This window comes from Ranitomeya imitator, chromosome 1 (genome assembly GCF_032444005.1).
Source record: "Ranitomeya imitator isolate aRanImi1 chromosome 1, aRanImi1.pri, whole genome shotgun sequence".
Taxonomy (NCBI): domain Eukaryota; kingdom Metazoa; phylum Chordata; class Amphibia; order Anura; family Dendrobatidae; genus Ranitomeya; species Ranitomeya imitator.
Genome location: NC_091282.1, coordinates 528,480,214 through 528,496,995, shown reverse-complemented (window position 1 = coordinate 528,496,995; position 16,782 = coordinate 528,480,214). Strand labels below are relative to the sequence as shown.

The window sequence follows — 16,782 nt, the reverse complement described above, 5'->3', positions numbered from 1 at the left end:
CGATACGCATTAAAATGGTGCCTGTTATTGTCCTTATTTTCTCATTGCCGTTTTAAAATGATGATCGGGAATAAGGATATAGCACCCCCAGAGTCCAAAAAGCTCCAGGGTTTCAGCTACCAAGTGTAGCTGAGACCCTCAAGACCACAATCAGAGCTGGATTTTCCGGTCCCCAATCACATGATCGCCGTTAAAAAAACATGTGTGCCTGCTGTTAAAATAATTTCTCTCTTTTCTGACATGATATACATGTCAGAGGAAAGAGAAATTATGTCCCCAAGTCCCCCTCCGGTACCTCCACCTCCTGCTCCGTCCCCCTGCCCTCGGCCTCCTCTTCGTGAAAAAAAATGGCAGGTGCATGCTCAATGTGCCAGCAGAGATGTGCTGGCCGGCACCCAGCATCGGCGGGTTTTTTTCCCTATTGATTCCTTTTGATAACTGTGATAGACCCTATCCCATTAGGCCAGGGTCACACTAGCGAGTTTTACAGATGTATGAGAGGCGCAAAAACTACGCATTGCACACGGACCAATGATTTTCTATGGGCCAGCTCCTATCTGCCGTATATTTTGCATCTGTATTTTACGGCCATAGAAAATCGCAGCATGCTGCATTTGTCAGCGTATTGCGCAAAAATTCCGCCTATGAAAGTCTATGGGGGTGAGAAAAATACGGATTACACACGGACCAGCAGTGTGACTTGCGAGAAATACGCCAGACATCTCCATGTGCAAGGAAATGTGCCAAGCCCTCAATCAGGAAGCTCAGACATGCTAATTAGCTGAAAAAGCCAGACAGAGATCCCGGAAGTCTGGCGCTCGCCTCCACAGATTTGCAAGCAGCATGGCAAGCATAATAAATGTGGATATGCTCCTGGTCCTGGTCCAGGAAAGGCCTGAAATTTGGGACCAACGGGATGCCAATTATGCCAACAGGGCTAGGAAAGAGGCTGCTTGGAGGAGCATTTGTGGGATCCTTTTCCAAGAATATGACCAACGGCCACGTGAGGTCCAGAATCAAATGAGTAAGTACACTCATGTTTATCTATTCATCAATATTTGAAAATGCATTACCTACATGATTTGCTGACTATTGTATTTTACATTAAAATTATTATCATTTATTTATTTAGCACCATTAATTACATGGTGCTGGACATGAGAAAGGGGTCACGTTCAGAGTTTAATAAATGTCATTTATATTAACAAAATTTACAATGACATACTGCCACAGAGGGAAGAGGACCCTGTCCTTATGGCCTGAAATTCTTGGTATTTTGCATTAGATCATATTGTGCTGTTTGTGTTGACAATATTTATATTGATGATCTTTTTTAAGAAATGCAGGTTACTAGGCCACATTAAAATCTGGAAAATCACTGTCGCCTTGTGTTACCACTGTGCACAATGACCTTATCCATTATTTTTTGCTGTTTCATTTCAGTGGAAGATGTTATGAGATGATGGCGCAGCAGACGCGACCAGTATAGGAGAGAAAGACAGCAGAGGGCCAGGAGTGGGTCTGCAGCGCCTGCCAAAAAGCGCAAATATATTTATTATGACCGACTATCCTTTTTGGATCCCAGTATGGATCTGAGACCGTAAGTAAAAACATCAAAACACATTACACATATATTTTTTTACGGTCAAAGTTAAAATTTAAATTACTTATTCTCATACTTTACTTACAGAACCCAGTCCAACCTCACTGAGAGGGAGACGGGGCGGACTCGGAAGCCATCATAGATCCGGTTGATGAAGGGGAAGAGGTGGCTGGTCCATCTTCACATCCTTCCAATGACATCCCTCCTGCAACATCTTCAGTTGCAACTCAAGATCCGGCAACAACTGGACAAGAAACTGCAGCACCACCCACAGCAGCACCACATCCAGGAAGCCAGGAGGAAGCAGGAAACAGTAGCAGCCCTATTGTTCCTCTGGAGACATCCCCACAGCCTGCTGTCATTTTCCGCCGTGGCCGCAGGAGGAGAGAGCTGCAAGAAAGTCGCAGGAATGTGGACACTGGGGTCCTAAATTATTTGGCCAGGGCTGCACAGGATGATGGTGAGGAGGCCTTTGCGAGGAGCCTGGCCCAGTACCTCCGTCCCATACCCTGTGAGGCAAGGTTACGTGGGAGAGGGTGTATTCAAATACTTATTGATTCATGCACCCCCCAAATGATCCCTATGAATTGTTTGAGATCATTGAGAGGTGGCAGCTCTCATCACGTAACCCCCTGCGCATTCCATCATCTCACCAGGTGCATGATCCACAAGTATTTGAAGCACCCCCTCCACGTGTGCCTACACCTCTACCCCTTCCCACCCAAAACCAACCAAGCCCATAATCAGACATTCTATCAACCTTCCCAATATGGCCACTTGTCCAGACCCAGTGCTGGAGGCTGGTCCCAACCTGGTTTTGGACCACATGGCCATATTGGGTGGGGTTATGAGCCAAGGCTTTTTTTTCCACCTCATGAGGGCCATGCTCAAAACACGTATTATTGTAGCCAATACCCAACTGTCCAATATGATCAAGGGCATCATTTTGAGCATGATCAAACATCCAACACACAGGATGATGCACAATTGGCCCAACAAAGGCAACCTGACTAGGACCCTGAGCTTCCACCATCTCCTCCACCAACGTACAGAAATCTGTAATGCTTTTTTATTTACATTTTGGTAATTTTTTACATTTCATTTTCTTACAATTTTATTTTTGACTCTGCTGTGATAGCACTTGGTTATATTTTTTTTATTTTTTTATAAGGGAAAAAAAAATTGGCTAATAATATGGTGTTTAAACACAAAAAGTGGCTTGGGCTCAAAATAAAAAATAGAGTCCAAAAACATTTACAGTTTGTTTGCCCAATCATTCCAACATCATACTCAATTACTCGGTTGTTGAACATCTGGTACATTAGTCAAAGAAACACACATAGTTAAGTAATGTTTTTTTGTCAAGTTTTTAACTTTGCAAAACATATATAGATATATATTAAAACATTACAACATAGAAACAGCATTATCTTGCCATGGAGTAGCTCCATGAGTTGACACAAAATAATTTGTAAATATATCTCTAACTTTTATGCCAGAAAGGGGATGGAGCGCCCCCAGACGCAGGGCCGCGGGGTACTCGGTACCGGTCCTCTCTGTCTCGGTCCTGGGGTTGTCACGGTGGCTAGACCCAGTCCGTGACCCTGCTAAGGGGCGTCCAATGAAAGGTGATGAAAGTTTGTCAAGTGTTTGTGACGCCACCTGTGGTATTCGGTCAGGGTGACCGACGCTGCTTGGGGGTCCACTGAGGTGATGTTATGGCAGCTAGATGGAATACCTTCCCACAGGTGAAGTGTTTCCTCAGGGCTTCCCAGTAGTATAGGTAGTGATGATGTGGGGCGCGGTTAATAACGGTGACACAAAGGGTGCAGTTTCTTTACCTTTTTACTGAAGACTTCGGGATCCGCAATCCAGAGCACTGCTAACAGGGCTGGCTGAGACCGGTTGGTCCGAAGGCACATCCAGAGTTCCCTTTGCAGGTGGAAATCAGTGCCTACCTACTAGCGCCTGTGCGTTGTAGTCCTTCCCTGCTGAGCACCACGGGATAGTCCTCACAACTGTCGTATTTGTTCTTTCTCTCTCCGTCCCCCAGATGATATGGCTAAGACTTAACCGTATGACAGGTAGGCCTGGAGTTATTCTGGGACCCTAGAGATGCCCCTCTCCCACGATTGCATCCTATGTCTGCTTAGGTGATTTAGGTGAGACAGCCAACCTATAATTAACTGTCCTGCCGCTGTTTGAAGTAATGCTTGAAGTCTGTTACTTCCTCGGCGTTCCGGCCACCGGCTACGCGCCTCAGTAGGATGTTGCCGATCTCGAGGCACGACTCCTACTGGTTCTATCGCCTTTTTGCTGTGATCTCATTTCTCACTTCTCCACAATATACTTCGCTTTGTGTCCTTCCTTAAGATGCCGCCGCAAGGTAGTGCAGGTGCGGCCCCGTAACGATCTTTCCTTTCTGCTAGGTTCCTGCCAGGATCCCACCCCTGACAGGTCCTCCCTGGAACTCTCCCAGGCTGCTTTCTGACTAACTTCCTATCCAACCCCCAGTTTTACCCAAGTGTGAGGAGTGGCCTAATACATAGAGCCCTTTGCTCCCCCTGGTGGCCGGAGTGTGAAGTGTAGTGTGTGACTGTGATACCTGGTCAGGTGAACTCCTTTAGTGCAATCAGATGTAACATCACTCCCCTTAGTGGCAGAGCGACATTACTGCAACGACCAGGACTGTGGGGCGCTGCAGGGACACCGCGGAGAAAGGACTTGTGTTGTAGGCCTACCCACATTAGGCGACATGCCTTCACCACTGTCAGTTGAGGAGCACTCATGAATTCTTGTGAAGTTGCGTAGAACAACACAAGCTTTTATTAACTTCATTAACTTTTGCCTCACTCAGCTGAATGGCAGGCTGGAGAACACGCCATTTTGATGCCATAATGCCAAAGGCGCAGTCCACCAGTCACCTTGCCCGTGAAAGTCTGACATTAAATACACGCCGCCGGTGATCCAGGTTGTGCTGGGGATAAGGCCTCATGACATGCCTGGTCAATTTGGAATGCCTCATCTGCCACAAATACATATGGCACTGGTTCAGCATTGGAGCCTGGGAGTTGTTGTGGTGGTGGGAGGTCCAACAGGTTTTCACGTAGCCGCCGACCCATAATGGACGCATTGAAGACTCTAGAGTCTCCAGTTCGCCCATAGGCCCCAATACAATTATAAACCTGTAGTTACTGTCAACTACAGCTAACAGAACTACAGAGAAAAACTGCTTATAATTATAGAATTGGGTGCCCGAGTTCGGTGGCTTACGCACCGATATGTTTCCCATCCAGGGCTCCAATACAGTGCGGAAATTGACAATAGTATGAAAAACCACGGGCTATTTTGAGCCAATAATCCATTTTGGGCTCCGGCATCACAAGTTCATGCAGTCGGTCCCAGATTTCAACACATGTGTTACGTACAATGCCTGAAATTGTTGACCGCCCTATGAGAAATTCAAGATGTAATCCTGCATAAGATAAGCCAGTTGACAGGAATCTGAAAGCACAAAACCCCAAAAAATGTATACACGTTACAATGCTTAGACAAAACCATAGTAAAACAAAGTAATATAAGTAAAAAAAAGGCAGGAGAACAGTGTACCTTCATAAATTTACACTGGATAACAACATTTAACATTTACTACATATTTGTATAGGATTGATAAAACATTTAGTAATCAAATTAAAATAATATGCTAGGTTGTTAAAATTAAAAAAAAAATATCAGCAACATACAGTATGCGAGGATGGTGTTTACATACCGTAAGGTAAGGAGAAAACGCTCATCTGCGGATATGCATTTCCGCATCCTGGTATCCTGATACGTGATTCCTGGACGTACAGTACGATCTCCAACAACATATAAAAGGTGGATATTGTCATCCGACAGTAGTTGAAGAATTTTCCCGGATGTGTCCGCAGAGCTGAATAGAGCCTGTGAAAATGCCCTTTAGTGGAGCGTTGCTGCAAAAGTGGATGCACCCACATTCTTCTTCTCCTCCTTCGCGGATCAACTATCACAGGGTATGGCTGGCCAAAGCGGCGTGACAAGACCCAATTAAATAACACCCGCTGAGTTGGGGTGAATTGCAGGATGTCAGACATGTTGCACAAGTAACACCACAACACCTACCCAAGCACAGCTGCAAAATGGCCATATGGGAGGGTTTCATCTGTTGTTGAGGCCTTAAATAGGATTAGGCTGATGATTTAAATTATTTTCAGGCCTCAAAACCGTTAACATGTCCAATTTGTGAGTTTGCATAAAAAAACGCATTACGGATGGCATACGGATTACATACGGAGGTAAACATGCGTAAAATACGCTGCCACACCCTGCCTACGGATGACATACGGATCACTATTTTGGGAACATTTCTGCGTATTACGCATGTAAAATACGGACCGTATTTCCCTACGCTGAGTGTGACTCTGGCCTTAGTCAGATTTTCTTTTATGTTATAATTTTAATTTCTTTCATTCTTTACCATTAGGGTTGAGGATGGGCTTATTGAGTTAGGTTTTTTTTTAAAGTTTTAAAAAAATGTTGACGATATGACAAGTAGTATTGAGCGCAAGTGCTGATGTTTGCATCGTGTACTCAGATATGCAGTATTGCGGATGTTCCAGTGATATGCTCGAGTCTCCGCCCCGCATGTTTCGTGGCTGTTGAGCAGCCAAAAAAATAATTTGAAGTGATTGCTTGCCATAAACAGTCAATTGCTGCGTGATTTTTTGGGTGTTGATCCGCCCTGAAATATTCGGGATGGGAACTCGAGCATGTCACTTGAGCACCCACAATACTAGGTGCCTAACCGAGCACCCAATGCATATTCGAGTAGCGAGTACTTGCGCTCAACACTAATGATGACATATTCAATATGACGTAGCAAGTAATGGTAAACTGACTGAACAGCGAACTAGTCTGAACTGGTGCATAACCAAAAAACAACTTACATAGCAAATAGATTAATGGCTGCACTCAATTGTACTAAAGCAAGGGAATGTGTGATACATGAAATGTGAATAGCATAATGGCTCATGAAATCTATGAAAAAACACATGAGATGCTTAGCACAAAATTTGGCCAAAAAATGTGAGCCCATCCACCAAACGTCAAGGTAATCTCATGGATCGGATGGGTCCCTGACCTGACTGCTTAGTGTGAACACTTACCTCTGGCTAATATCATGGTAAAGCCTGCATTTATAGGAAGGTCGGAACCAACTGTGTTTGGATGTAATTAAAATCACAGCATGGTAAAGGGTGGGGCGTTTAAGTCAGAAAAAATAGTACATAGCAAGTAATGGTAAACTGACTGAACAGCGAAATAGTCTGAACTGTTGAATAACCAAAAAACAACTTACATCTGGCTAATCGTTACTCGGACGTGTCCGCTCTTCGCCAGTCATTACACTGGCTGCCCATTCATTACAGGATACAATTCAAAGTACTTGTTCTCACCCACAAAGCTCTCCACAGTGCGGCACCCCCTTACATCTCCTCCCTCATTTCTGTCTATCGGCCTAGCTGACCGCTGCGCTCTGCAAACGACTTTCGACTAACCTCTGCACTAATCCGTACCTCCCACTCCCGACTCCAAGACTTCTCCCGTGCTGCGCCAATCCTCTGGAATGCTCTACCCCAAGATACAGGGTGGAGCGCGGTAATTTGCTTTTTTGCACTGCATGCTGTGGCGGCACTGTCGGTCGAAGAGAGGGGAGAGTGGGTGTGGCTTACAGTGGCTGATGGGAGATTTGTATTCCTCTGCCTTTCAGTTGCCATCATGCAGTGGACACGTGAGGAGAGGTCATTTTGTGTTGAAGCGTATTTTTCAAATGCCCATTTGATCATTGCAGTGCAGCGTGCTTTTCGTTTACAATTCGCTGTTCCTCCACGCGGACGTGTTCCTGGACGGCAATCAATTGTAAATTGGGTGAATGCATTCAGAACAGCAGGGAATGTGTCATGTGTACTGTAAGACTCATGCTGGTGTGGTAGATGGAGGCAGGTATATCTCGCCCAGGTGTTTGTCCTATGTGAATTAGGCCACTCAGTATCTTCAGGGTGCTAATGGGTTAATGATTGCAGGAATAAAAGATGACCAGCTGGGTGTTTCCAGTGTCTGCCTGGGGCACACAGATTGCCTGCCTGTGTGAGACAAACGTGAGTGAAGAGCTCTGCTCAAGATCTGTATGATGTTAGCTGGGTGGGAGAAGCCCCCCCAGTTGTTGAGATAGCAACGTATTTGTTTAGTTAGTGCCGGACAGGCTAGGGTTTATTTTTATGTTTTGTTTTTTGTGTTGCTTTCACGTTAATAAATCTGACCTGAGGTCAGCCTGCTCAGAAACCTGCTGTACGCCTCAGATTCAATGCACAAACCACGTGTCCTTTGACCCCAGCAAAGGCGATCCCAGAGTGTTTTGTCACATTGTGGTGGAGAACGCGGGCATACCGTGGCACAGGCGACAGCATGGAAGACGTGGTGAAAGCCTTAGTACAGTCCACTGCCGTATAGCAGCAGGCCACTGCCGCACAGCACGAAGCTAATCGCTTGATGGCCGCACAGCTGAAGGAGTTACTGGACATGACGGTTGCAGACCACCAACTTCTCCAACAGGTGGCGCAGCGCCTGGTGAGCATGCCTGACGCTGACCCGGAAGCAGAGTCCAGAAGGATCCATGTGAGTCGATACTGGCAAAAGCTGACTGCAGAAGATGACGTCGAGGCATATCTGACAACTTTTGAGCGGACGGCATTGAGAGAGAAGTGGCCGAAGGCACGATGGGCCGATTTGATTGCCCCGTTTCTCTCCGGCGAGGCCCAAAAAGCTTACCATGATTTGGACCCGGAGGTCGCTCAGGACTTTGAGAAGCTGAAAGCTGAGATCCTGGCCCGGCTGGGTGTGACGACGGCTGTCCGTGCACAGAGGGTACATCAGTGGACATACCAGCAAGATAAACCAGCGCGGTCTCAGATGTTCGACCTGATCTACTTGACAAAGAAATGGCTGCAACCCGAGGTACTGACAATACCCGAAATAATCCAGCGGGTTGTCCTGGACAAGTACCTGAGAGTACTACCCCCAGCGCTGAAAAGGTGGGTAAGCCAAGGAAATCCCACGACAGCGGATCAACTTGTGGAGTTGGTCGAGCGTTATTCCGTGGCAGAAGGACTTCCCGACGACACCGCCAAACCCCGAACTGTGCCTCCTCGTGGAACCGGTAAGACTGTTCCAGGGACCACGGGTGAAGGAAAATCGCTTAAAACTGTGGGGGAGGAGTCCGGGACGAGTATTGGACGGTGGTCTCAGTAGGGGACCTGTTAGGTGTTTCCGCTGCCATGAGAAGGGTCATGTTTCTGCGAACTGTCCTGTTACCGCTGAACCCATGCAGTGCGACGTTATAGACTCTAGAAAACGCATGTCTTTGGTTACACAGCTAGTGAGTGTGAATGCGGGTGTAAGGACTGAGACTGCATACCTGTTTTTGTCTGTTCTTGCCCTTAGTTCTGTTGGATTCTGCCCTTACCCAAGATGGAGTGGCTGGCTTCATGGGGGCCATCTTGTTTCCTGTCTGATACTCCTTGTTTCCTGTCTGCTGCATATATAAAGGAACTCTGCACACTATACCTTGCTTGTGTATCTTGTATCTTACTTGCTGCCAAGCTCAAGGACTTGCAACCTGCTTGTTCTTCTAATATCTGCATATTCTTGAGACTGTTTAATTGCTTATCTGTAAAGCTGCAGTTTTCATCAGTTATCTGAAGTTCATCTTCCTACAATATATATATATATATCTTGAACTGTGATATAGCGTGTTTGTCATCATTCTGACTCACGTCATCGGTCTCCATAGAACAATAGCATAATCTCATTACAGCGGGTCAAAATGATACAGTGAAACACCTGTGTGAATTATCTGTTGATGGGAAAAATGTTGTGGCATTACTAGACTCTGGAAGTGTGGTGACTCTGGTGAAAGCTAGTCTGGTGGCACTTCCGTCTGGTCCGTCTGACAAGTTTTCTGTGACGTGTGTGCATGGTGACACCCGCTCGTACTTAACAGCGGTCATATGGATTTCTACTCCCTATGGGTCAGTGCAGCACAAAGTGAGACTCGTTCCCGCATTGTTACATGATGTAATCCTGGGCAGGGATTTTCCCTATTTCTGGCAGTTGTGGGAGAATCAGTTACTCCTTCACGGTAGCTGTACCCGTGAATCTTCTCCCATGCCATCTGGAGGTCCCGAGTCCCTAGAGGAGACCCCACAGGAAGATGTTGCTGGGGAGGTTAGTGAATCTAACCTTCAGTACCCCTTCTCCGTCATGGCGGGGGAAACAGAGGAAACTGAGGAACCTCAGCGAGAGGCGGAGGCAGACAGCCATCCGGCACCCTGCCTGCCAGATTTGGGAGTCCAGGTGGATGACTTCCACAGCGAGCAAATGAAAGATCCTACCCTGACTCCGGCTAGGAAAAATGTAAAAATGATAGATGGGGTACCCGTAGAACCTGACACTAGGCTAGCGTACCCGTATATGGTTCTTGAAAATGATTTGCTCTACCAGGTAGAAAAAAAGGGAAGACACAGTGCAACGGTTAGTGGTACCCAAACCTTATCGGCGGAAGGTACTGGATTTGGCCCACGGACATATAATGGGGGGACATCTGGGGGTACAGAAAACCACAGAAAGGATATTGCATTGTTTTGTGTGGCCTGGAATACATTGTGATGTGCGTAACTATTGTGAGTCCTGTCCAGAGTGCCAAATCGCGGCCCCTAAATCTCAGTTCCGTAGCCCTTTGGTACCCCTTCCTATCATCGGGGTCCCTTTTGAGAGAATTGGGATGGATTTGGTTGGGCCCCTTCCCCGATCCGCACGTGGGCACCAACATATCCTCGTCATCGTGGACTATGCAACTCGTTACCCGGAAGCCGTCCCTTTGCGTAACACAGCTACCAAGACGATCGCCAAGGAATTGGTACAAGTGTTTAGTCGGGTGGGAATTCCAAAACAGATACTCACCGACCAGGGGACTCCCTTTATGTCGAGGGTAATGAAGGAGCTCTGCAGGCTCTTACAAATAGACCCGTTGCGTACGTCTGTCTATCACCCTCAAACAGATGGCCTGGTTGAGCGCTTCAACAAAACCTTAAAACAGATGCTCCGGAAGGCGATAGACAAAGATGGGAAGAACTGGGATTACTTGTTACCCTATTTGCTGTTTGCCATTAGGGAAGTTCCCCAGTCTTCCACAGGATTTTCGCCTTTCGAACTGTTGTACGCCCGTCGTCCCCGGGGACTGCTGGACGTCGCAAAAGAAACCTGGGAAGGTCAAGTCACTCCCTTTAAAACGGTTTTCGCCCATGTAACACAAATGCAGGATCGTATTGCCGCTGTCATGCCCATTGTTAGGGACCATATGTTACAGGCCCAGGGAGCCCAGAGGCAAAGTTATGATAGAGGCGCTAAGGTCCGTACATTTGCACCCGGCGATAGGGTGTTGGTCCTAATCCCTACGGTGGATAGTAAATTCCTGGCGAAATGGCAGGGCCCATTTGAGGTCCGAGAAAGAGTTGGTGAAGTGAACTATAAAGTGTACCAGCCGGGTAAGAGAAAACCGGAACAGATTTATCATGTGAATCTGATAAAATCCTGGAAAGACCGCTTTGCCCTAACGGCGGATCTGCCCCGTCCGGTTTGTTCACCTACTGTACCAGAGGTGCAGGTTGCTGAGACTCTCTCAGAATGACAAAAATCTGAGGTTAAGCAATTTTTGTTACAGAACCGACAGTTTTTCTCCGAAAAACCTGGCCGGACGAAGTTGGTGAAACATGAGATTGTCACACAGCCTGGCGTCACTGTTCATGTGAAGCCCTACCGGATTCCGGAAGCCCGCCGTGAAGCCGTCTCCCGGGAAGTGATGGCAATGTTGGACTTAGGAGTCATTGAGGAGTCACACAGCGCCTGGTCCAGTCCAATTGTGTTGATACCTAAACCGGATGGCTCCATCCGGTTTTGTAATGACTTTAGGAAACTGAATGCAGTTTCTAAATTTGATGCGTACCCTATGCCCCGGGTCGATGAGTTGATCGACCGGCTTGGTAAAGCCCGATACATTACGACCCTGGATTTAACAAAGGGGTACTGGCAGATTCCTCTGGCCGAGGCGGCCAGAGAGAAGACGGCATTTGCTACACCGGAAGGTCTGTTCCAGTATGTCTATATGCCGTTTGGACTTCACGGAGCTCCCGCAACGTTCCAGAGATTGATGGATCGAGTCTTGAGGCCTCACAGACAGTACGCTTCTGCCTACCTGGATGACATCGTAATTTACAGCATGGACTGGGAAACTCATCTCCAGAAGGTACAAGCCGTGATTGATGACCTGCGAGATGCAGGTTTAACGGCAAACCCCAAGAAATGCCACATCGGGCTTGAAGAAGCCCGATACTTGGGCTACGTGATTGGCCGAGGAGTGGTTAAACCCCAGATCGACAAAATACAGGCAATTCAGGGCTGGCCACAACCAGTGAACAAGAAACAAGTGCAGGCTTTCCTGGGGATTGCCGGCTATTATCGCCGGTTCATACCCAATTTTGCAGCCATGGCTACTCCCTTGACGGATCTTACCAAGGGGAAGGGTTCCGTCATGGTAAAATGGACCTCAGCTGCTGAAGAGGCCTTCCACAGCCTGAAACGGGCTTTGTGCTCTCAGCCCGTACTAGTGACTCCTGATTTCAGCAGCGAGTTTGTGGTACAAACTGATGCCTCTGATACTGGTGTCGGAGCTGTACTTTCCCAGGTGAGGGACGGAGTCGAACACCCGGTCCTCTATCTCAGTCGGAAACTGAATGTACATGAGCAGAGGTATGCCGTGGTTGAAAAAGAGTGCCTAGCCATTAAATGGGCTCTCGACTCCCTCAAGTATTACCTGGCTGGTAGGAAGTTTAGGCTGGTCACAGACCATGCCCCTCTCAAGTGGATGCACCTCCACAAGGACCGTAATAGTCGGGTAACCAGGTGGTTCCTTGCCCTTCAGGCTTACTCTTTTACGGTGGAGCACCGACCTGGGGTGCAGATGGGGAACGCCGATGCCCTATCCCGAGTGCACTGTTTCAAAAGTGTTCTTGCTCGACCGGAGTGGTCTGAGCAAGGGGGGGGGGATATGTAAGACTCATGCTGGTGTGGTAGATGGAGGCAGGTATATCTCGCTCAGGTGTTTGTCCTATGTGAATTAGGCCACTCAGTATCTTCAGGGTGCTAATGGGTTAATGATTGCAGGAATAAAAGATGACCAGCTGGGTGTTTCCAGTGTCTGCCTGGGGCACACAGATTGCCTGCCTGTGTGAGACAAATGTGAGTGAAGAGCTCTGCTCAAGATCTGTATGATGTTAGCTGGGTGGGAGAAGCCCCCCCAGTTGTTGAGATAGCAACGTATTTGTTTAGTTAGTGCCGGACAGGCTAGGGTTTATTTTTATGTTTTGTTTCTTGTGTTGCTTTCACGTTAATAAATCTGACCTGAGGTCAGCCTGCTCAGAAACCTGCTGTACGCCTCAGATTCAATGCACAAACCACGTGTCCTTTGACCCCAGCAAAGGCGATCCCAGAGTGTTTTGTCACAGTACAAAGGGGACCTGAGAGAAGGATTACAACACCACAAAACATCGAGAGAGTTAGAGCAGCAGTACTGCAATCTCCGAAACGCTCTGCTCGGAAGCAATCATTTGCTCTTGGCATTTCAAGACGTTCTCTCCACCGGATTCTTCATGATGAACTGAATTTTCACCCGTATAAAATGTGCGTGGTCCAACATTTGTCAGCATGGGACTATTTGACACGGCGGACCTCTTGTGAAGACATGTTAGCAACGATACCCCGTGACGCAATTGTGTTTTTTTCTGATGAGGCACATTTTCACCTCAGTGGGTGTGTAAACAAACAAAATATGCGTTACTGGAGTGAAACAAACCCCAGAGAAGTTCACGAGAGACCTCTGCATTCGGACCGCGTCACTGTGTGGTGCGCCATATCACGAGTAGGCATCATTGGTCCTTACTTTTTTCAGGATAATGGTCGTGCCATAACTGTGAACTTCGAACGGTACTTGTCTATGATACAGGATTATTTTCAGCCGGCTCTTGAGGCAATGGAACTAGAGGATACATGGTTCCAACAGGATGGTGCCACTGCACACACAGCGAGGGTTACCATGAATTGTTTGAGTCAAATGTTTCCTGGACCGCTTATCTCTTTGAGGGTAGATGTGAACTGGCCAGCACGCTCACCAGATTTAGCCCCATGCGATTTTTTCCTTTGGGGTTACCTGAAGTCTAAGGTGTATATCAACTGTCCCAACACCTTGGAAGACCTAAGGAACAATATTGAAGCTGAAATTGGCAGAATACCAGTGGACATGCTTGTTAGAGTTCATGAAAACTTCAGAAAACGTATGCAGCAGTGTGTGGATAGCGAAGGTCGACATTTGCCAGATACACTATTTAAAACCATGTAATTTAAAAATTCCATTACTGTTCAGTATAATTAAAATATAAAATAAATTTTTCTAATGATCATAATTTTTTTATTTCATTCCCAAATCAGCAAATTACCGCGCTCCACCCTGTATTAGGACCATCCACAACTTGCATAGTTTTAGGCGCTCGCTCAAAACTCATTTGTTCAGAGCGGCCTATCACGTTCCCTAATCAGTCATTTTATGTTTGTGTGTGTGTAGCCCATTCACTATCTCCATCTATCCCCCCACCCCCTGAAGATGGCTGGACCATCATTGTAAATGCATCATTGTAAATACACACCTGTACTTTGTATCTCCCCCACCTCATTGTAGATTGTAAGCTCTCACGAGCAGGGTAGTCTTATTTTGCTTTATTACTGTATTGTTAACATTGTTACCTATGACTGTTGTGTTTGAAACTGTTAAACTGTAAAGCGCTGCGGAATATGTTGGCGCTATATAAATATAGATTATTATTATTATTAGATAGCAAATAGATGAATGGCTGCACTCAATTGTATTTTGTACTAAGCATGTGTGGTAGGCCTAAAAGTTTGAAACTAGCGAAATTTATAATTTTTTGGTCAAATTTTCAATATATTTATAAGTATACACAAATCATATCTACCAAAATTTACCACTAACATGAAGTACAATTTGTCACGAAAAAATATTCTCAGAATCACTGGGATCCGATGAATTGTTCCAGAGTTTATACCACATAAAGTGACAATGGTCAGATTTTTTTTAAAAAAATGGCTATGTCATTAAGGTCAAAATTAGCTTAGTCACTAAGGGGTTAAATATCTAAGTCAGTCTCCTTCTCATTCTATGCTTTAGTCATGGCAGAGTAGGAGGGTGAGCTTTTGTGACACAGCATGACTTTAGTTGGATAAGTTTTCTTTAACCCCTTTCTAACATCGGACGTACTATCCCGTCGAGGTGGGGTGGGCCCCTATGACCACGGACGGGATAGTACGTCCAGCGCGATCGGCGGCGCTCACGGGGGGAGCGCGGCCGATCGCGGCCGGGTGTCAGCTGTCTATCGCAGCTGACATCCGGCACTATGTGCCAGGAGCGGTCACGGACTGCTCCCGGCACATTAACCCCCGGCACACCGCGATCAAACATGATCGCGATGTGCCGGCGGTGCAGGGAAGCATCGCGCAGGGAGGGGGCTCCCTGCGGGCTTCCCTGAGCCCCCCGCAGCAACGCGATGTGATCGCGTTGCTGCGAGGGTCTTACCTCCCTCCCTGCCTGCTCCAGATCCAAGATGGCCGCGGATCCGGGTCCTGCAGGGAGGGAGGTGGCTTCACAGTGCCTGCTCAGAGCAGGCACTGTGAAGCAGCCTGCACTGCTCTCAGATCGGTGATCTGTCAGAGTGCTGTGCAAACTGTCAGATCACCGATCTGTGATGTCCCCCTCTGGGACAATGTAAAAAAGTTTTTAAAAAATTTTCAAAATGTGTAAAAAAAAAATTTAAAAAAACATTCCTAAATAATGGAAAAAAAAATATTATTCCCATACATTTCTTTATCTAAATTAAAAAAAAACCAATAAAAGTACACATATTTAGTATCGCCGCATCCGTAATGGCTCGACCTATAAAACTGGCCCACTAGTTAACCCCTTCAGTAAACACCGTAAGAAGAAAAAAAAAACGAGGCAAAAAACAAAGCTTTATTATCATACCGCCGAACAAAAAGTGGAATAACACGCAATCAAAAAGACAGATATAAATAACCATGGTACCGCTGAAAGCGTCATCTTGTCCCGCAAAAAACGAGCCACGATACAGCATCATCAGCAAAAAAATAAAAAAGTTATAGTCCTGAGAATAAAGCGATGCAAAAATAATTATTTTTTCTATAAAATAGTTTTTATCGTATAAAAGCGCCAAAACATAAAAAAATGATATAAATGAGGTATTGCTGTAATCGTACTGACCCGAAGAATAAAACTGATTTATCAATTTTACCAAATGCGGAACGGTATAAACGCCTCCCCCAAAAGAAATTCATGAATAGCTGGTTTTTGGTCATTCTGCCTCACAAAAATCAGAATAAAAAGCGATCAAAAAATGTAACGTGCCCGAAAATGATACCAATAAAAACGTCAACTCGTCCCGCAAAAAACAAGACCTCACATGACTCTGTGAACCAAAATATGGAAAAATTATAGCTCTCAAAATGTGGTAACGCAAAAAATATTTTTTGCAATAAAAAGCGTCTTTCAGTGTGTGACGGCTGCCAATCATAAAAATCCGCTAAAAAACCCGCTATAAAAGTAAATTAAACCCCCCTTCATCACCCCCTTAGTTAGGGAAAAATTAAAAAAATGTATTTATTTCCATTTTTCCATTAGGGCTAGGGTTAGGGCTAGGGTTAGGGCTAGGGTTAGGGTTAGGGCTAGGGTTAGGGCTAGGGTTAGGGTTAGGGTTAGGGCTACGGTTAGGGCTAGGGTTAGGGCTAGGGTTAGGGCTAGGGTTAGGGTTAGGGCTAGGGTTAGGGCTAGGGCTAGGGTTAGGGCTAGGGTTAGGGCTAGGGTTAGGGTTAGGGCTAGGGCTAGGGCTACAGTTTGGGTTGGGGCTAAAGTTAGGGTTAGGGTTGGGGCTAAAGTTACAGTTAGGGTTTAGATTACATTTACAGTTGGG

At 46.3% G+C, this 16,782-nt stretch overlaps 1 protein-coding gene across 1 annotated transcript in view; it reads left to right on the top strand.

The window, feature by feature from the left end:
* LOC138677201 (solute carrier family 46 member 2-like) overlaps window positions 1-16,782 on the top strand; it is a 95,073-nt gene that overhangs the window by 57,406 nt on the left and 20,885 nt on the right. The window lies entirely within an intron of this gene.